The sequence below is a fragment of the Silurus aristotelis genome (genome assembly GCF_946808225.1).
Source record: "Silurus aristotelis genome assembly, chromosome: 8".
NCBI lineage: Eukaryota > Metazoa > Chordata > Actinopteri > Siluriformes > Siluridae > Silurus > Silurus aristotelis.
In genome coordinates, this window is record NC_139581.1 from 17,020,153 (window position 1) to 17,042,631 (window position 22,479).

A 22,479-nucleotide genomic window follows, 5' to 3' on the forward strand; every position below is an offset into this window, starting at 1 on the left:
ACTGTGCAGATCTATACAGATTCTATAGGGAATAGAAAAAAAACATTCCCATATGCATGCTGGAAAAAACCGTGCTCAGCACAGACCTGAACTCTGCACTCCCTCTTTAATGTGCATAATGTAAAGATAAGCATATGAGCTACAAAGCTACTAATAGTATATTACAGTATCCACACACTTAGAACCTCACACCTATAGACCATAAGAACATTTCCAAATGTATTCAGAAGTGGGAGTAGAGCGCTCTGGCAATTAAAACCTTGAAGTCATGCTGTTCTATCTGACATATGATCAAAGTCAATACAACAAATACCACTAATATATATTTATTGACATGTAAACAATATACTGATAACTGTTACTCATCATCTTTTTCTATTAACAGCTTTATCCTAGTCTGGCTTGTTGTGAATCCAGAACCTTTCCAATGTATGTATATATTAAGGATGCAACTCCATTTCATTGCAAGATACATGTATACATTCTCTTATACACAGGAGCAACTTGGAAAAACCAATTCACCTAACAGCATAGGAAGAAACTAAAGGGCCTATGGGAAACCCATATACAGACACAGAAAAGATCTCAAACCCCACAGGGAGAAGCCCAAGTGCAGGATAATCTGCATCACTATGGCACCCTATAACCATAACCAATATCATCAAATAGAACCTTCGAAATAAATCCAAAGTGGTGCAATAACCTGGATTGTATATGGAAGGTCAACAACCCCAATTAAAACTGAATCAACCAATGCTTTCATATTAAATATGCCTCCTGCTCTTGCCTGTACTCACTTGCATTTTATGAGTTATAAAATATAAATACATGTAAAAACCATTGTGCTTTGCATTTGCATTGCAAAAAATCTGATTGTATAATATTGTGTCTGCACTCAACTACAGTATCAATACCGAAAAACTTGAAGACAATTCCTTTTATTCCTTGATGTTCACCTTCTCAATACACTACAAACATCATGACGTGCAGCAGCGCAATTAAAAGCTCATGCCGCTTCAGTTACACACATGAGAGTCAAACAGATGTCGTACTATTTTTGGTAGGACTATTTCTGCTTTACGGCGTCAATCTAATCAACTGCAGATAAGTCACTGGATGCATTTCGGTCACAATTGCACTGTATTAAACTATCAAACGCTACACATTAGGGCTGTAACGATTCCTCGAGTAACTTGAGTAATTCGATTACAAAATTTCGTTTAGTCCATTTAACTAAACCTGGAGCACTGTGTTTTTCCACGGACCACTAATACTGATGCACCACCTAAACTCTGGAGTGCTCTGGACAGGTAAACACAGAAGACGTTGCAGAATGAAACTTGGAGGTTTGGGGAGAAAACAGCGAAGGGCGAGGAGAAGATTCAGGCCAAAGAAAACGGCAGAAAGTTTCCAAAGTTTGGGATAATTTCAAGCTAAAACATAAAGAAAACAGTACGTTGAGTTACCATTTTTAAAGTAATTTGAAATTGATTGTTATATTTTTATTTATGTGCAGTATTTATATATATATGCATAGAGTAGGTAGTGGAGTATGTTTTTAAAGTTGGCAATAAATACATAGATTTAGTTTGTAGAAAATGTCAACCATACTACACAGAACACTGTGAAACTCAAAAAGTTGGAAACATTTACTACAACTCAGTTTGTCTGTGTTAAACCAAATACTTTACTTTTATATCGCAGTTCCTGCTTCTCACATTGACAGACCAACATTTATGGAAAGTTAGTACACTGATTATCTCATGGTTTATTGGTATAAAAATATGCCTGAATTATTATGAGTGTGGTCTGTTCTGCTCATTCCATTCAACCCACAAGTCTCACTCTTTATTCAGACATTTAAATGACCAAATGTAAATGATTTAAGCACGGAACCAGTAGAACGTAACCAATTTGGTTTCAGTGAGTCGAACATGTTGCTGTTCGGAGAAGCAGATTATTTAGACAGACACTAACTGAACAGAATTTTACTCCTCTCAGCTATGCACTGTTGGATACAACATGATAATCAGACTCCAATTTGACTCCACTCCACAGCAACATAGTAAAATTAAGAGGGGTTTTCGAACTTTTTTTTTATAGAATAGAATTGATTTAAAAGTAGCAAGTCTATGATGAACTGAATCAAAAACAGGAACTTCAAACATGGTGTGCCTTCAGCCATTCTGTTCTGTCAGTATGTCTAAAAACCAATCAATAATTTTTCAACACAGGGACACTCTGGAATAACATACAGTAGGATATACTGTATGAGTCCCTTCATCTATAGTACATGTTCAAAATTGCAACACGGGCTGGTTATGGCATGACCACTGGGATTTGTTCTTTACTGAATGACCAAAGAGAAAGACAAAAAGAGAGCTTACTCAAGAGAGCTTACTCAAACTTACACTCTTGGGCACAGAACAAGTTCCTCAGAACTGAATCCTGGGCTGCAAACAAGACTCTGAATGCTTACAGTACTAATAAAGAAAGAAATATAGGAGGAGGCTGTGGGAGATGTGGGATCCATCAATGTCTGAATCTTTCACGCAAGATTGAGCACACACAGGTCCTTGGAGTTCCAATCCCAGCCCACTAAAAAGATCGATGCATGACTTGCTAACAACAAAATAAACAATCATGCTGTCACTAAACATGTCTAAAACTTTAGATGCAAAACTGCCCACAGCTGTATGAATTATGAATTGGTAAGGGTTATTGCGAAACAATCTGTACACCTTGGATATAAATACAGACTGAAGCACTACTCATAATGCAGGCCAAAAAGTCAGGCATGTTTTCTATTTGAGTATTCTCTTGCTCATCATACAACAGTTAACCCCCAGATACTGCCAATTGTAACATAGGCTTCCTCAAATGATACATGAGGTCAGCCAACCCCATATTTTACTATAAATGCTGCTTGTGCAGAATCGCAAGACGGCATAGAAAACTTGAAGGGAGGTGCTATCTACCCTCTTCTGCATCCAAGAGATTAAATGGCTGACTACTGTACACAGTACTAAATCAATTAACCATTTTACTCTCATTCATAAAACACATGAAAAGTATAACACAGCATCTTAATCAGAGACACTGCATCTATAAGCAACCACATATTTAATATCATGGTATACTGTTATGCCACCAGCAAAAATTCTGGGGCATTTATTCTGTCATAAACTAAAATAAATTATCCAGAAATTATGTTTTTGTTCTAATAGTTCTTTTGCCTTAATAAACAGAATAAAATATCATTTATTCCTTTCATTTGCATGATGAAAATCTACCTTAAATAAGTCAGTATGCACCTCCAAACAACTCCCACACTGCAATTGCTACAAAGCTGATAAAGACAAATTTCTTTATTATCATTAAATAAGACATAGAACAACCTACTTTAGTAAATGTTTTTCTGCGAGTAGCTTTTTGACATAGTGCATGTTCAGTTGTGTTTGGTTGTGTTCTTTAGAATGAACATAAATAAATCCTGAATGCTATACAAATAAAGACGCCGTGCACTGCCTCGCTCGGATATTGCCTTCAGTAAAATATATGCATTTCTAACGTCGTTTCTCACGCCTGCTTAGCGTTAACCTTCAGAGAGCTGTGAAATTAGAAAGTGTGTCTATACAATTATTTGTAATATCTCCCCCAGTAGATTTATGAATCACAGTTCGTGGAATGCAAGGGCACAAACAATCTTTAGATGTGCATGACACAAAAGTACACGAAAGAAATTTTCAAGACGTTAACAGAGAAAAGAAAAATCAATCTTTTCCTTTTCACACACTGTTCCTATTCCTTACTGTTCCATTCCATGACAGAATGAGAACCAATCATTTTCATGGAAGATGACAAAATGAGAAATGGAAGAGTGTCCATCTTGAATTTCATTCTATTTCCTTCCTTTCCCACACATTCGGCATCTTCTTTCTAGCATACCTCTGAGATAGTATCTCTTTGCACTGAAAGCAATTTCTCTCTGCCATTACGAGACAGAGCAAAGTCTACTGGTGAGAAAAGGGGCCACCAGAATGTGTCTATGCTGTGTTAACAGTGGACACTCCAATGTGGCTGTGATCACATTACGCAGACAGACAGACAGACAGACAGACAGACAGACAGACAGACAGACAGACAGACAGACAGACAGACAGACAGACAGAGGTGAACCCAAGACTGGAATAATCATCAATAAAATCTCACTTTCAACTAGACTTCAATTACAGACAATAGTGTTTAAAAGCTTTTGGAGAACTTATTAAAGAAGCCTGTCAAGAATTTAGATCTAATTGATACTAGAAAAAAATTTTAATTTATTGACATAATTTTGCACAATAGGAAACCCTGATGTCAAGGTTGTAACAACATTATTAAGATGCCCCATGATAATTTAAGTAAAATCAATGGCTTGATGTTGTTTTTGCTGGTGTTTTTGTTGTTGTTGTTGTTGTTTTACCAGTGGTAACTAGGGTCTGCAAGCAAAAGTTTGGAAATTGCGACCATTGATTTCTGCCATATCATATATGAGAAGAGAAGAAAAAGGAAAATGTCTCTCATTAGAGGTCACTAAATAGCTCTATTAGGCCTTGAACTCTATTGTAAAATAGATAGTAATTTTTTAATAAAATAAAAAAATATTTGGTATAATACAAAATTTATTAAGGGCCCCTGGCCCTCTGCCAGGTTTTATTTTTAGCCCTTCATAGGAAAGGGATTGGGCACCTCTGCTCTAAACTGACAAACCCTAATCTAAATAGAGACAACTTATTTGGCATGTTAAGCCATACACACAGAATGTTTTGCATTGTTAAAAAATAAATAGAAATTTTTTTTGTTAAATAAATTTTTCTTTTTCTAAGACTGCATAGTTATAAAGTGAATTCAATTGATGCACACACAAAAACATCTTATATGCACCATGCTGGGAACAAAAATACAAGACTTCCTGTTCATTCCTCACCAAAAATAATAATAATAAAAAAAAAGAATAACAGAAATCAATACACAGCAGTGTGTAAAGAAATATCAAATGTTCTCAGTCTCGAGGTGTGAGTCTGACCCTTGCCCAGCCTTTCCCAACCTCTCCATTTTCACCCCTGAAGGTATAGCCAATACAGCAGTGTTCCGCATGGATGCCCGGCTCCAGCAAACTGACAGCCCAAAAAATGAGAGTTTACTGCTCTAAGGTGAAGCAGGTTCAGCCTAGAAAAAGGTTTTTGAAGTTCAATAGGTCGAGATTGTGTAAAGGTGTAGAAGTTGTAAATAAGAAAGCAAGTAGTGCAATTAAATATGACATAGAGAAATTGATGGCCCAATGTGAATTATCTTCATAGACAATATCAATGGAATAGTAAAGAAACTACCTTTTTTTCATTTTAAAGACTTGCTTAAAAGATTGGGGCATAGACTCTGTACCAGTATACTGTAGCTGACAATTCTCTGAGGTGGGCAATTAGAAAAACAGTGAAGGTGAAATATGAAGAGCATGACACATAGCCATGAATCAGTGACAGCTACCTACATCTGTGGTGTGCTATGTTCCAACTTTCCTTGCCCCGTCCTGGCCTGAGTAGAGACACAGAGACAGAGCCATGACACAGTAGCCGTGTTGTTGTTGTTGAAATTAGGCAGGTGTGATATCTCTGTGTGCACAATGTAGAGGTTACAAGGCACTGTCAGCTGTGCTGGTAAAAAGACTTAAGAGAGAAGTCAGTTCCATGCTTCCAATCTTCTAATCAAAACTCTCATAAAAAGAGTCCGATTTTATTAAATGTTTTTTCTCATTTGGTTTTGCTGAACATGGAGATAATACCACACTGGCATAATCACACAATAGTCAAATGAAGAGAACAATGTGTTTAGTAAACAATCAACCTGAAGGCAAACTAAAAATTTGAGTGCAGAATATAAATTGCTTAAAATCAATTACACATTGATTGTGAATCATAAAGTAGGATTCACACATGAAAATAAACAGGAAGTGATACAGAAAAGTGTGATGTAAAGGTTTCATTTCACTGTAATAGTGGATCGGAGGGAGCATTACAGGGAACAATGCAAACACATTCATATTTAAAAGGAAACATGGGGACATGGTTGGGAACAGGCTCAAACTCAAGATCGAACTAGAGCTGTGAGGCAGAAATGCTATTATGCTGGCCAGTAAAGATCAAGTTCTTAAGAAATAATGGCTGCAGTGCTTTCTGCATGACCCTGCTTGGCTCTTAGTCATCTGTGTGGGCAAAGAACTTTGCATGTACAGAACACAACACTCCTCTTTACAAAACACCATAAGCCAGCGCTTATTAAAAAATAAAGAGCCTGTAAGAATGAGACGATATTTGTCATGTAATCAAAGAAGACAAGGTTGTTTAAAGATAAATGGTACAAATATTTCCTAACTAAATCACTGGCGGTCTTCAAATGAAGACTAAATATCTAGGAATACTACATACACACATACTGGAATTTAGCCATTTAAAAACTCTGTAACTTGTATTTTCTTTTGTACTCTAATAACCTTCCCAAAAAGGTTTTAGACTGATGGTATGCTTAGCCCTTGACCTAGCAAACTAGTATAATGCTATTTTTTGATATAAACTACAAAGCATTTCTCAAAGTCACTTTGGAGAGTGTCATTTGTTTAATGCTGAAAAATCGGCAAATGTTCAAGAGCAACATCCTCACAATCTGTGCTCAGGCAGCAGGAGGTAAAAGAAGTCACTGCACTGACAGGAAGCCATCGATGTGACAATCAGACTGCACCGACAAAAGTGCTGCCCTGTGGCAGGGAGTGCTGGCTTATCTGACACGCTGACACAGAGAAAGAGTGACACCTGCACAGAGACAAGCCCTGTTCCCCAGAAAGCCGAGATAACCAAGACATGTTTGGTCTTGATTCAATCAACAATTTACACCCAAATGCCATTTTGATGGGGGAAAAAATCACAACCCAAACAGGTTCCAAAACAAATTTTGCGATCTGAAGGTGACAAAACTCTGATGTAGAATAACCCTCTGTATTGTAGTGGAATAAATGCCACTGTAAATATGTCCAGGTAAACAAGATGATATTCATTTCAAATAAGGAGCTCTTCTAAATAAAGAGATTCGATTAACACTGTTAGACACTGGATTATACAGTAGGCACTGTTAAAGTCCTTAATTTGATTGATCAGTAGGTGTTGATTTTATAACAGGGTTATAACAGTGGACTAATGGAAAAACCATGTGTTATACAATTTTTTTCATCAAGAAACCTACAAAGTGTCATTCCCATCAGCACATAAGCATAGACAACACAAAACAAGGTCTGGCTGAATACATTTAATTCTTACAGAATATATTTCATTCGTGTGAAAGTTTATAATGTCAATATTAATCTGAAATTAAATAAACTGTACTATGTCTTCACAACTAATTTGGCAAATCACTATTTTCACCGTAGATTTTCTTCTGTAATGCTGTTAATTCGACGTTAAATTAAACTCCACGGACAGTTTTTTAAATAAGTGAGTTGCCAAAGTAATGCCTGAAGTGACATTCACTAAAAAGCCTCTCTTGGATGGAATCCAAAGGCCAATCTAAGGTGATCGATGGGTGCAGAATAGAAAGTGATAAAACCCAATTACTGTAGTTAGTCTTGTTTAACAGCTAATGTCCAACGTGATTAGTGTTTTTCTTTTGATTCTGAAAAACATTTTTTCTAAGTTAAAAATTTAATAAATCAATAGTAAATTATTTTCACAGGAACAATGCATAAAATTAAATACCTACTTATTTAAAAAAAATCAACTTGCAGTTTTTAAACTGAATCAGAAATCCAATTAAAAATACAATACTGTAATCGTTTAATAAATGTAAGTAACAGAGTATGCTACGTATTTTTTTATTTAGGGGCAGGTCAAATATAATTCTGCAAATTATATAAAAGCGTACAGTAGATTTGTACCGTTATAAATATCCAATTATCCTATTTTGCTAAAAGCAAATTTATTTGCCACCCTGATCCACTAGCACAGATCCATATCACAGATTTAGCCAGTGGCTAAGCAATAGTATGAATTAAGTGATGAAGTTAAATGATAGCGATGGGAACCAGCAGGCTGCAGATTACCGAAGCACAAACCGGTTCTATGTTGCCGACATTGAGGCAGCGCAGGCCCATTTCTCAGGAAAGATTACACATCAGCTTCTGTTTGTGCCAGTGCCCTCAGCCTCGGCCTCAATTAAAAGTGACGGGGGGAAACTGGAAGGAATCGGTCCAAACATACATGAGTGGAATTGAGGAACTATAAGGAGGATGGTGAGGTGTTGAGGTCTGCAGCACTGACAGTAAGTGATGTGTGGTTTACTTTTCTGAAGCAGCGGGGAGCTGAAATCACTTCCTCACAAAATAATAAACGTGATCTGGAGCCCCCTGTGCCACCACCGTGACTTCCCTCTGCCATTTCCTGATAGAAATGTCAAGATGTCCGAGCCGGGGGAGGTTACTCCACAAGCAGCAGAGCACAGTCCTTACCTCCACACTTCATTACTGCCGCCACACTTAACTGTTGCACTGCTGTGGGCAAATCCACAAAGGTACACACAGCAGGCAACAGTGTCTCCAGTCTTTAGAACAAATGTCCCAAGTTAAAGCATAAAAAGCAGCAAAACAGCCATCTATGCAAACTCAATATTGTAATTATGAAAAAAATATATACTTCTGCAAATAATAATAATACTGTTGTGTGGAAATAATTAATGTAAAAGTATAATTATTTTTACTTCTACTATACAAATTAAATGAACCCCTGGAGTGTCTAATATTTTATTACAGTTTTAGTACTATTATTACCTCACAGCAAAATAAATGATAAGGAATAGCAATTAAATAAGGAAACCATAATGAAAATGTTTATCTGATTGCTCTCAAACTTTAATAAGACTCTAATTGAGTGCTTTATTAAAGGCTGGAGCACTCAGAGGGAAACCCTGTTAAAGATATAGATAAAAACCTCATATGCAGATTTTAACTGTTAAACATAAATATGTGCTTAATTAAAGTGCTAAAGATTTTGGCATGTCCCATTTATATTATATTGCTGCAATAAGGATTTTTTAAAATCATTCATTAAACATTTTATAATGAACATGAAATTTAATTATTCACTTATGCATATTACTAGGTGAGATTAATATTTAAAATTAACATGTTCCAAAGTTTTGGATTTTGTCAGCATATTCTTTGATTGTATGAGGAAGTCAGGTGTGTCAGACAAGTATGTGAGCGTGGTGCAGGACATGTATGAGGACAGTGTGACAGCAGTGAAGTGTGCAGTAGGAACGAAAGACAGGTTCAAGGTGGAGGTTAGACTGCATCAAGGATCGGCTCTGAGCCCTTTCCTGTTTGCAGGTGTGATGGACAGGTTGACGGACGAGGTCATACAGGAGTCTCCGTGGACTATAATGTTTGCAGATATTGTTGTAATTTGTGGTGAGAGTAGGGAGCATGTTGAGAAGAGCCTGGAGAGGTGGAGGTACAGGCTGGAGAAAAGGGGAATGAAAGTCAGTAGGAGTAAGACAGAGTACATGTGTGTGAATGAGAGGGAGGGCAGTGGAGTGGTGCGGTGCGGTTGCAGGGAGAAGAGGTAGTGAAGGTGGATGAGTTTAAGTAAATGGGGTCAACAGTGCAAAGTAATGGAGAGTGTGTTAAAGAAGTGAAGATAAGATAAAGTTAAAGTTTATTTCTATAGCACTTTTCACAAAGGACGTTGTCTCAAAGCAGCTTTACAGAATTTAAGAATTTAAGTGAATGATATGTGTTTATCCCTGATTAGAAAACTTGGGGTGACCGCGGCAAAGAAAAACTCCATTAGTGTTAGGAGGAAAAAACCTTGATAGGGACCAGACTCAAAAGGGAAACCCATCCTCATTTGAGTGATATGATAAGAAGAGTGGCAGGAGTGATTTGTGATAGAAGAGTATCTGCAAGAGTGAAAGGGAAAGTTTATAGGACTGTGGTGAGACCTGCGATGTTGTATGGATTAGAGACAGTGGCATTGAGTAAAAGACAGGAGGTGGGGCTGGAGGTGGCAGAGCTGAAGATGTTTAGATTCTCCTTGTGAGTGACGAGGATAGACAGGATTAAAAATTAGTACATTAGAGGGACAGGGCATGTAGGACGTTTTGGAGAAAAGGTGAGGGAGGCGAGATTGAAATGGTTTCATCATGTGCAGAGGAGGGACATGGGGTATATCTGTAGAAGAATGCTGAAGATGGAGCTGCCAGGAAAGAGGAAGGCCAAGGAGAAGGTTAATGGATGTGGTTAGGGAGGACATGCAGGTGGTTAATTTAAAAGAGGCAGATGTAGAGGACAGAGTAGTATGGAGACGGATGATCCACTGTGGTGACCCCTTACGGGAGCAATGAAAAAAAAAAAAGATAGTCATAGACTTTATTTTACATTTTGCAGACCATGACTGATAGAGGTCCATAAACTAATAAGTTTAATTTTAATTTTAAAATTAAACTGTTAAATTGTTGTAAATCTATGGAATATTGTCTGAAATGGCAACCCAACATGCCCATCTATAACTATTTGTTCACAATGAAAAGATTACTCTGCCTGCTGGTGCTATTCCAGGGAATCAATGCACATTTTATTTCCACTTCTGTTTATATCCTAGCTCCAAGAAAACAATCTCACAAAAAAAGCAATCTCTCTGTCACTTTGATTACTTCTGATATATAATTACATGTTCCACATACTTCCCCTGCATTTAGGACATGGGAAATAAAAGCTATAAGTCGTGGCTATTTTTCTCTCTCTTTTACTGTTTAAATTGACGTTGGCACATGCAGCACCTTTTATCAAAGTCATATTAACAAAATTATAATCGGAAGCAAAGAAAAGGGCTCCTTCAATGACAGAAAATTTTTGTTGTGTCATCACATAATACACACAAATTCCTTTATCACACTGCTGAGTATTTTAGTCCAAATAGGGTAGAGAACTATATTAGCATCTGACACATACATGTGCCACCCATGGGTGTGAGTGGCGATAGGTAAGTCATTTCTGGGCCATGTGGTAAATCTTTCTGTAGTTCTGCCCTGTTGATATACAGTATTATGTTTATGTTATACTGTCTTTTTTCCCAGTGTGATTTTCTTTTGGGCGCTTCTAATACAATGATGTGCCCCCCAAAAAATCACACTGCAAAAAATGACAGGTGGAAGTGGAAATATGTAGAATATAGTCAAATGTATTTAGTATTTCCTGTTATAAGCTTAAAATAAATAAAATATAATGAATGAATCCTATTTTATGATACAGTATTTGTTTTCATTTCAGGTTTGGAAAAGTCTTGTTCTACTGGCAGACCATTTTATTAGAAAGAAGCTAAATTATCAGATGCGCATGCAGATACGGGTCAAGAGCTTCACAAGAACTGATGACAATAGACAGTGAAGTTAAAGTTCTCAAATGTTCTTTCAAGAACACACACATGTTTCGCAACATCACTTTGGTGACAGACATAACACCTCTGCTCAGCCAGAAATGAATGGAAGGTAGCTTGAAAGGTTAGATAAAGATGATGTGCCAGATGAGAGCAGTGTGGGTGTGATAAGAATCCCATCACGCAAGAAGATCAAACATGAACCTGAGAAAGTGCACACACCATCAGTCTGAAGTAAATAAAAGTAGGTGAACCGATAAGATGATTGATTTGACAGATACACAGTGACCAGGATGCCCTTGACTGATGGGATGCGAATTTACAAGTATATTGGATTTTCACACCATCAGTCAACCATCAGTCAATCAACATTTTTCACGAAGCATTATGTATTATTAAGATTAAGTATTACATTTAGTTTTTGTTTGATTTTCAGTGTGCCTAATGAGGGGTTTAAACCAGATCTTAACTAGAGCTGATCATTTTATCATGCCTTTGATAGACATGTCTACTGAGCACAAATACCACACCACAATGTCCTCCAGCTGTATTGCACTTGAAACGTAACAATTCAGTTATCTGTGTTTTTTTAGTTTCGTTGGATTTTTACTTTTGAGCAGCAAACCTTGCATACTGACAGAAAATAGAAATTTCAGCAAAGCAGGGTAAATCTTCACATCTTCAAAGCCATTTAAAAAAAGAGAAGCATTAGAAATAAGTAAGAAAATCAGAGCAATATTATACTTACTGTTCTGCTTATTACATATGAAAAAAAAATTACAGCTATTTTTAAATTAAAGGCTCTGCCACTTGCTATCAAGGTGAATACTACTGTAGCTTGGATACTTAATAGCTCTGTATTATTAAGATTAATCATTTAACTTGTAAAAGAATTTCACTCTTGTGTGAGCTTTGTCTTTAACTGTTGCACATTACTTTGATGTAATTGGTGAGTTTGAATTTAATTCATCCACCCTTCCAGTCCCCAACAACCACAATAAAGTCCACCGCTGCCTTTCCGCTTCTGCACCTGGGAGTGTTTTTCTGTCATGCTATCCCTCTATAGCAAATCAAAATTTATGGTCAGGAGTTGCTATTACTTAATTGAGTTTGAGGGTTGGGTTTAGGGCAGTCACATTATTAAAATAAAAACATTATGTGCAAGTAGTTAAACTGCATTAGAAAAATTCTAGTTTTTAGGGTGGGCAGTATGGTAAGATAATCATTGTATAAATATAGCACATTCACGGCAATGTAAATCTATAAATCGGACAAAAATAGAAAATTTTATTGGAACATATTCATTCATTCATTCATTTTCTCCCGCTTATCCGTAATTCGGGTCGCGGGGGCAGCAGTCTAAGCAGGCCCCCGCCTTCGACTGCTGCCCAATCCTCACAGCACCGTCCCTTACGGTCCCTCCTGCAGGTGGTGAGCCCACGGGAATTGGAACATATTATAAGTGATTAATCAAAGCATAATTGAATCCTGTTTTAATAACTACCATTTTTTTTTATAAAATAGTATACAATGAGTTTAGAAGTGTATGAAGAAATAGTTGATTAAAGAGTTAACTGATGTAATAATAATTATCAAAATAATAATTGACATATTACTAATAAACCAAACAAACACTGACTTTTGTCATTGTCTGGCCCCTGTTTTTGGAGAATATTATTTATTATCAGACATGCGGATCATGAATACGGATGATCCGCTGTGGCGACCCCTAATGGGAGAAGCCGAAAGAAAGTTTATAATGTAGGTTAGCTCATTAGCAGTCACATAAGCTGAAACCAATACCCACTTCTTCTGTGCTTCACATTTTATGCACATGGAAAATGAATCATTTAATACAGATGGGTTATTTTTGATCTGAACTTTATAATCACTGTAACCATTGAGGAAAAAATGTAGTTTTATAAGCTTGTACTTTTGTGTTCCTAATGAAGCCACCAGTGTTTTAATGTTAGTTAATGGAAGAAGTACACTATTCTTGTATTAGAAGAACAAATATAGTGCTTAAATTATAAATGCCTTTAAATGTACTTTTCTTTCAAATGTAGGCATACTGAACTACAAGAACTATATTTTAATAATTAATGCAATTCCTTGTTCGATTTTGCTGCACATCATCAGGAAGAGTTTTCTTTTGTTACAGGCATACAATGAAAGAACCATTATTTCACACGAACTGTAGCGTAAACTGTGTGGTTATGCATTATGTGCATATAATTGGGCTATCCAGTGTGCAATATTGAAGAACTGTCACAAACACACAATAGTCAACAGTGCAGACTTCTGATGAACGCCAGACCAGTGTTTGATAGAAAGTAAGGTATAAGTCAACCAAGAATCACACCAGGTTACTATTTATTTGTTATTTAATAAATATCAAGTTAAAAGTGTTCCAAAAACAAAGCAGGTGAGACTTTTTCACCTTTATACTGGGTTAGTTAAATTCGTGGAAAATTATAGAAAATCACTCATGGACACTAACTTCTGATGCTTTTACTGTGAAGGCTTTGTCACAAATAAAAAATTGGATTAAGATTGAAAAAGTTCTAAGTCATTGAAAAAAAAATCCTCTGAAGTATTGCAATTGGAAGTCTACAAGATAATACATAAATAATCATTAGGTTTGCTATTATATTTTTAGTTTAATATATAGAGTACAGACAGTGTAAAGTGAAAGGCTTAAAATTCAAAAGAACAATACATGACCAATTTTTTATTCTTCTATTAATGCATATTTACTGCAGATATTCACATTTAAAAAGAAACATGCAATGGAGCGCGTTCAAGACAAATCGTTTTTGTGGCTTATGTGTTATGTTCAAAACAGACATTCGAGTTTTACATTCATAACATTTAATATACTGTATTTGATATGGGATTTTTAAATGTATCACTAATGAAACTAAATGCTAAATATCAATGTGTAATGTATAAACCAGTAATACAGGACCTGAGTATAACCTCTTAATTTTTTTTTTCTTGAAATGATTGTAAGATTATTTCCCCTTCGATGATTTAATATCTTTATTTGAATAAATAGGTTCCTTTTCTTCGCCTTGAAGCAATTATCTTCCATATTAACCCTGAACCCAGTAAAGGATTAGATGCAGCTGTGTGGGTCTAGAGGCAAGCAGCTGTTGCAAGGAGCAAAATTAATTAACACGTACTGACTCGGCTGTTCCAACTCCGTTCTGATCCACAGAGCCTTTACCTCAACACTGCCAGTCATTAAAGTTTTGGAGGAAATGCTATTAAAATTCAGTAACCAAGAATGGCTTGCTTCATATTTGAGATTCTTCTCTGCTTCATATATTGGATAACTAATAAATAACCATTTGTTCAGCACTTAGGAAATGCACCTGAGTTTGATATTACAAATGTGTATGATAAAGATAAAGAGTTTCATATAAAGATCATATGACAAAGATAAACATTTGCTTATGTAAAACATACACTAAGTTTATTGGGTACATCTATTGTTGAATAGTGGTACAACACAAGTGCTGAGCTGAGTTTACCGCCACATATTCTTCTGGTGTCTTCTGTGTTTTTAGGTTTCCTTTTAACTCTTAAAAACTTGTTAGTACATGGATTTTCATTCTCAATTCCCTACAGGTTTTCATGTGTGTGAATATGTGCATGTATGGTGCCTGTGATAGACCACTGTACCATTTAGGGGGCCCAGTGTTTCCAGGATAGTGCCTGGATCCACAACAACCCTAACCAGGATAAAGTAAATACCAAAGATGAACTAATGCAATAAGGTGCATGGATGTGTGTATTAACTTTATACATTCATTGTTGAAAGGTTTTATCCTACATTTTGACATCCCTCCCAATCTCCCCTCAGAGCCACATTCAGTCCCATAAGAACCTAACTGAAGTAAGAATAGAGACATTTAAGTAAAGCATAACCGAGTGCCTCATCTTTGTCATTACATCCAGCATCAGCTTCCTGTGGAACACGAGACCATTTCAAATGGTGAATGAAAGAGGCAGTCGCCCAGGGCTTAATTATAGCAAGAGATTGCATGTTAAACGGATGTTTAGATAAAACTGAGATAAAATTGTCCAATCGGCAAGAAAAATACTTTTTTTTTTTACACTGATTTATTTTTAGTCATTGTAGATTGCGCACTAGTATTACTCAGAGTTTGCTTTGCAACACAAATAAAAAGTGTTGTTTTTTTTCTTGAGCTGGAGATAGGCTTTAACAAGTGGCAAGAGGGGCATTTATATCTTAAATGTTGGGGGATATATTTTTCCTGCCATCAGATAGTAGCAACTATAAACAAAAACATGGCAGGTCTATCAAAGCTGCTACAAGAAATGATTATTGACCATATAGAATGAACAATCAGTTGAAAGAAAGAACAACGTCACTAATCAGTGCTGTATTGAAGTGTTTTTTTCTTTATTAATACCGGCTTGTTTTTATAGCTTTTAAGATTTATAACTGCATAAATGTATTGAACTGCCAGAGGGTTAACTGTCCTGGCTCGTGTGCTCCATCCTATATACCATCATACCTGTATATTTCTGAGCCTTCACAGTTTGATTTAAACGGATCACACATTTTAACGGATGTTAAAATTCTGCATCCAGACACCAAGGTTTTTGCAAGAGCTGCACATGCTGTAATACCATATTAATAGCAGATACACCAACCATTTAATTTACTATTTGAGCCTACATTGCAGATAGGCATCTATATTTACTCAGTGTGTTCATTTTAATTTGCCATGTGCTTACTGTTTATCTATGCGGAAGATCGGAAAAAAGCAGTCGGCGAAGACAGCTTTCAAATGGTACGCAGACTCTAGTCTATCCAGCATATTGCAGGCATACACCAACGCAGGAATCGAAGTGTGCCTTCTGCCTCAATCGGTGGGATTGTATAAGACTCAGACAGGGTATATTTCATGTCAACACATTTGAGACTAATCCCTGCTAAACAGCTAGGGCCAATTCAACTCCAACTATTAAATATTTGCTATGTCGAAGTTTGCACACTTTTTTTGCTCGTTAATGTAGATTATTTATATGTACACAACAAACCATTCTACTGCTTGAATATAACACTAATAAATAGTCATTTAATGAACTAAAGCAAGGTTGTAAAAAAAGTGGGTTAAAAGTCCTTTAAATGAGAGAGGGAGAAAGTTTTACAGAAAAACTTATATTGATGGTTGCTTAAATTGAATTTAATTGCTACTGAATTATTGAGTGTACATTTGTTTTTACCCTCCTGGTTACCTAATGGCTATAGAAAAATGAATACATATTAAAATAAGTTTCATCAAAATAAGTCATCACCAGTGTTTACTTGTTTGTGTACAGAGGTTAGACAAATTTTCATAATTCCTCATTGACTCAAGGAACACAGAGGTCAACTTGTGTTTATTAATCTTCAGTGCTGTAGGCTGGAGGTCAGCTTGAGACTGCCCATCTGTCTTTATAGGGCCTTAATGTCCTGTTTACCATGCATGTGAAGAAGATTGTCTATCTAGGATATGTCAGAATGAAGACAAATAAAAGTGTCTGAGCTACATGTAGCTGGTATTGGTCTGCAGGATTACAGGATCAAAGAGAAAACTGCCGTAAATAAAGGAATAAGCTGCCCCAAGCCAACTATAACATAGTCTGATTTGCTTCGGATTAGTTTGACTTTGTGCTTCGATTTACTGACAAATCTTTGGGTTTGGATTACTTTCTGAAGAGGAAATATTCTCAACAGTTTACAACACAAATATTATGTTGTATTTTAAAGACAGAGCTTCCAAACATAGAACAGAGGGATGCTGCACAATTTCTACAATATTATAAATCTTGTTTCAGAGAGCAGACACAAGGACACTTAAGGCTTAGAAGTACTTATTTATATCTTATATCTTTGTACGGTCATCCTTGTTATGTGATTTATTTTCCAAATAATCATTTTACTATAACCTCACTTTAATTACTAAATAAGCAAAGCAGGGTCAGAGCAAAACCTCGTTCTTGAAAAATTCTCATCAATGCCAATGATGATTTGGCATGATGGGGCAAGAGTCCGGCTTCCTCTGGATTATATGGTTTCCTTCTTAAAACATGATGTTATATGTTTTGGCTACTTTCCCATTCAGAATATATTTCCAACTCTCACCCAGTGTTCGTAAGATTCCAGTCTCACACTCCTGAGACTTAGTTCTCACAACTAGTGCTCCCGAGATTTCCAACTCATATCCAGAGGTCCCACTTTAGATCCACCATAATCTTGACCAGGATGGTTACTCAGGATGAGTGATTGAATAATTGTGCTTAATTGTCCTTAATGTCTCTGTGTTCTTCACCTTTTTAAAACATGCTATTAGATTATGATTAGCTACTGGTGTCCTTTTCAGCATCTATTTCAAATTTTTACCCAGTGTTTCTCAATCCAGACTCATACCAATCACTCCTGAGATGCTTTACATGCTATCAGTTGTCTCACTTTATATCCACCATTACATTGACCAGGATGAAATGGTTATAGCGGATGAATGAATTATTTTTTCATTTAAAAACGAGATAATGTTCATATAGCAATGTAAAAAAAAAAAAAAACATAGGGAATACTGAAGGAAGTGTTATATACAGCTGGTGAGCCTCTTTTAAATATTATTAACTCCTCACTATCGTTAGGTCATGTCCCTAAATCCCTCAAGTTAGCAGTTATTAAGCCCCTCAAAAAAAAAAAAACCTAATCTGGATCCAAACACGCTATCGAATTACAGACCAATTTCAAATCTCCCATTTATGTCTAAGATTTTAGAAAAGATTGTCGCTGCCCAGTTATGTAACCACTTGCAGGAGAACAATATCTTTGAAGAGTTTCAGTCAGGTTTTAGGCCCCATCATAGCACAGAAACTGCTCTAGTTAAAATCACTAACGACCTGTTTTTAGCTTCAGACCAAGGCTACATCTCCCTATTAGTTTTACTAGATCTTAGTGCTGCGTTCGACACTATAGATCATGATCTTCTCCTCGATCGCTTACAGAATTACATCGGTATTCAGGGACAGGCATTAAGCTGGTTTAAATCCTACCTGTCCAATCGTTACCATTTCGTAGATTTAAATGGAGAGCTATCCAGGATAATGCTAGTAAATTATGGCGTGCCACAAGGGTCAGTTCTGGGACCCCTGCTTTTTACAATATACATGCTTCCATTAGGAAATATTATTAGAAGGCATGGAATTAGCTTCCATTGTTATGCTGATGATACCCAGCTATATATTTCATCCAAACCAGGCGATACAGCTCAATTAGCTCGCATAACTGAGTGTGTTGAAGAAATAAGAGATTGGATGACCCATAACTTTCTGCTATTAAATCCTGATAAAACGGAGATTTTGCTCATCGGCCCAAAAAATAGTACACAGAAGCTCCAGCATCTCAGCCTGCATTTAGACGGTTGTTCTGTAACTACTAGTTCAACGGTAAAAGACCTGGGAGTTATTTTAGACAGCAACTTATCTTTTAAAAATCACATCAATCAAGTTACAAAAACAGCCTTCTTTCACCTTAGAAATATTTCTAAGCTAAGAAATATGTTATCTATATCTGATGCAGAGAAGCTCGTCCATGCGTTTATGACCTCTAGAATAGACTACTGTAATGCATTACTAGGTGGATGTCCTGCATCATTAATAAACAAGCTTCAGTTAGTTCAGAATGCCGCAGCAAGAGTTCTTACTAGGTCAAGAAAATACGATCATATAACCCCAATCTTATCGTCCCTACATTGGCTTCCTATTAAGTTTCGAATAGACTACAAACTACTGCTACTCACTTATAAAGCACTAAATGGTTTGGCTCCCATGTATCTATCCAGTCTCTTAACACGCTACAATCCGTCACGCTCCCTGAGATCTCAAAACTCTGGGCTTCTAGTAGTTCCTAGAATAGCAAAGTCCACTAAAGGCGGTAGAGCATTTTCACATTTAGCTCCTAAACTCTGGAATAGTCTTCCTGACAGTGTTCGGGGTTCAGATACACTCTCCCAGTTTAAGTGTAGATTAAAAACATATCTTTTTAGCAAAGCCTACACATAACACACATCACGCACATCACATCACAACCTTGTGCTCCAGAACATCTGATCACATGCACATTATCAACTTGTGCTGTTAATATCATGAACAGCAGCTACGCTAATTCCTCTCCACTGCTTCTCTTTCTCTCCCCATCCCGAGGCTTCCTGAGGTTTGGCCAGCTCCAGTCACGTCCCACCTCGTGAAGATTATGGACCTATGGATGATCATGGAGAAGTAGATGCCGAGTGTTTAAAGGCCCTGGCATGGAGAAGCTGATGCTGGATCTATGATGATCACAAATTGTTCTGTATTGTTGAAAGATTTATGACCAAACTTTTGATGTCACCCATATGAGGATGGGTTCCCCTTTGAGTCTGGTTCCTCTCAAGGTTTCTTCCTCATATCATCTAAGGGAGTTTTTCCTTGCCACTGTCGCCACGGCTGCTCATCAGGGACAAACGCACACCATTCACCTTCACTGTTGTTTTCTGTAAAGCTGCTTTGAGACAATGTCTGTTGTGAAAAGCGCTATACAAATAAACTTGACTTGACTTGACTTGACTTGGAATGAACAAAAAAATGTCAAGAAGACAATTTTGGTCATTTTTTTTATTAACCAGGGAGATGGCATATCACTTCCCATTACAAATCAAGCCCTGCTATTTATGGCAACCATGTAATGAAAGTTGCTGTATTATCCTTTTTGATTTCTTATAGCTGTCACCTATAATATTCACCAATATATTTGTTCATCATTCCTTTAATGGATCCCACTACAGCCGACAGACAGGGATCACAGCAGAGATCAAGACTGTTTTGCATAGAAGGAAAAACCTAAAAACGGGTCTATATGTTGTGGCAAGCCACAAGAAGATCCTTTGTCACGTATTGTCTAAGGATTTAGAAATGTGACATGTCTGATTTGAACAAGATAGTCAACAATAGTCAGACTGAAGAAAAGATCTGCCAAGAAAAATCTACAAAATAAATGCTGTTATGAATCTGTCAAAAATAATGGGTAGAGAGTTCACTCAGTAAAATGCAGCACATTATTAAAGTACTAGTTTTTCCTGTCTCTAAAAATACAGAGCATAAATGCATAATTGTTAGAATAGTTTCAAGTTCCAGATAATGGATAAAGTCACCCTGTGATCAATGACTACATGCTAATATTTCTATAGATAGATTTTCAGTAGCCTCTTAATCCTGTTTAGAAATATACACTGGATGGGACTGATTTATATTAATTTGGAAAATGATCTGCTCTGCTGATTTGTTTTCTTTATTTTCCACAGTCATGCAGTGAATCAGCTTTGAAGGACATAACACAAGCATCACTCTAATGTCCTTAGAAATTAAAAATGCAGAGACACATAGTCATCAGACTGCTAACTTTAATTATCCATGCCCCTTTTCCCCAAAGAGCCTCTGACCTTGTCTTGTCCAATCTCTTCCACACACACACCATACTTTTAATCATTCTTGCTGTTGTTGTTGTTGTTGTTGTTGTTGTTGTTGTTGTTGTTGTTGTTGTTGTTTTTAATGTCTGGCTTCTGTCCCAAGCTGTAGTGCGTGTTTGTCCTGAGCATCACCAAGTTCAGGTTAAAATTTTGGTTCACACAAGTCACATGCAGCATTTCAAAAAGACAACCAGCTTCCACTCAGTTTCTAAATGACAAGTTTAGTTTCATACCAGTAAGACCCACATTCTGGGTCTGTACTGAATCTCACATGGTTTACCTATATATAGCTTATATGTGTTATATTACAACAACCCCATAAATTATGAGTTTTCTAAAAAAAAAAAAAAAAAAAAAGTGTGTATTATAAGTGTGTATAATAAGTAATATTTCACTACTATGACGAGTACTGTTTCAGTTAAATATTCCTTTCTGTCCACTTCAACATACTTTTTTTTATATTAATTTTATTTTTGTTGTATCTAAAAAGCTACTTTTGAAGGTGATTAATTTCTCCAGCCACTGTCATTTATTATTGCTAAAACAACCCTGTCAGTCTGTTGTAATAAAAAAGAACATTCATATTTATTATTAGTCAGCTGCCCTATCTCTGATTTCATTTCCGAAAACTGCTTTGCAAAGATGACTTTAACAGTGTCGGCTCTCTGCCTAGAAAACACCCAGAGCAGACCCAGAGCAAGTCCCAAATTAGAGCTTTATTCTTTTTGGCTCATTCTTATTGAGAGCAGAAAGCAAGCATCAGAGAAAGCAAAGGTGAAACTACAGTACTTGGTGCATGCAGACAAACAGAATGGGAGTATTTAAGTAGATGACCTCCCAAATACAACTAATCTTTATATTATAATAGATTACTGTGTTAGCATTTATTATTTTACTTATCTTTGGCAAATTCTATCAATTTACACAATTACAAATGACATTTATTAAAACGTGGATATTTATAACTTGTGTTGACTGTTTATGATGTAAAACTGACTATGTTTATAATTTAAAAGTCTGCTGAGAAAGTTAGCTCATGGTAGTTAGCTGATTCATTCACAATAGCATGACTGTTGGACACTTTTTTCAGCACTGTTGGATATCAGGTCTGACTGTCTGCCACCTCAGCAACAGATACAACAGATTGTAAAAGCTGGCAGGCTTGAATGTGAATGCCTCGTAGCTCCTTTCTCACATACACTAACACATTTGTACCGATGCAAGGTCAGAGAAGACATACAGCGCACACACACACACACACACACACAAACGCCAGACATTATGTAGTGGGTCAAGCAGCAACTTTACAATCACAACAGAACATTTGCATTAATCTTGTTAACAATAAAATAATCTGTATTGTTTTATTCTGTAATTAACTACTATTATAAGTTTCATGAAGATTTATCAAAGACATTTATACATCTGGTAAAAAATGAAAACTTTTCTCATAAATTAACATTTAAGGTCAATAAACATCACATTAACTT

The 22,479-nt window shown here is 36.4% G+C and overlaps 1 protein-coding gene and 1 long non-coding RNA gene across 15 annotated transcripts in view; both read right to left on the reverse strand.

The window, feature by feature from the left end:
- Positions 1-22,479, reverse strand: part of sez6b (seizure related 6 homolog b) — a 171,855-nt gene that overhangs the window by 110,238 nt on the left and 39,138 nt on the right. The gene's annotated exons all lie outside the window — the stretch shown is intronic.
- LOC310730473 lies at positions 16,780-21,562 on the reverse strand. Its single transcript, XR_014534851.1, has 2 exons — positions 20,103-21,562; positions 16,780-18,067 (listed from the first exon to the last, which is right to left on the reverse strand). It is a non-coding gene; the product is annotated as an uncharacterized lncRNA (long non-coding RNA).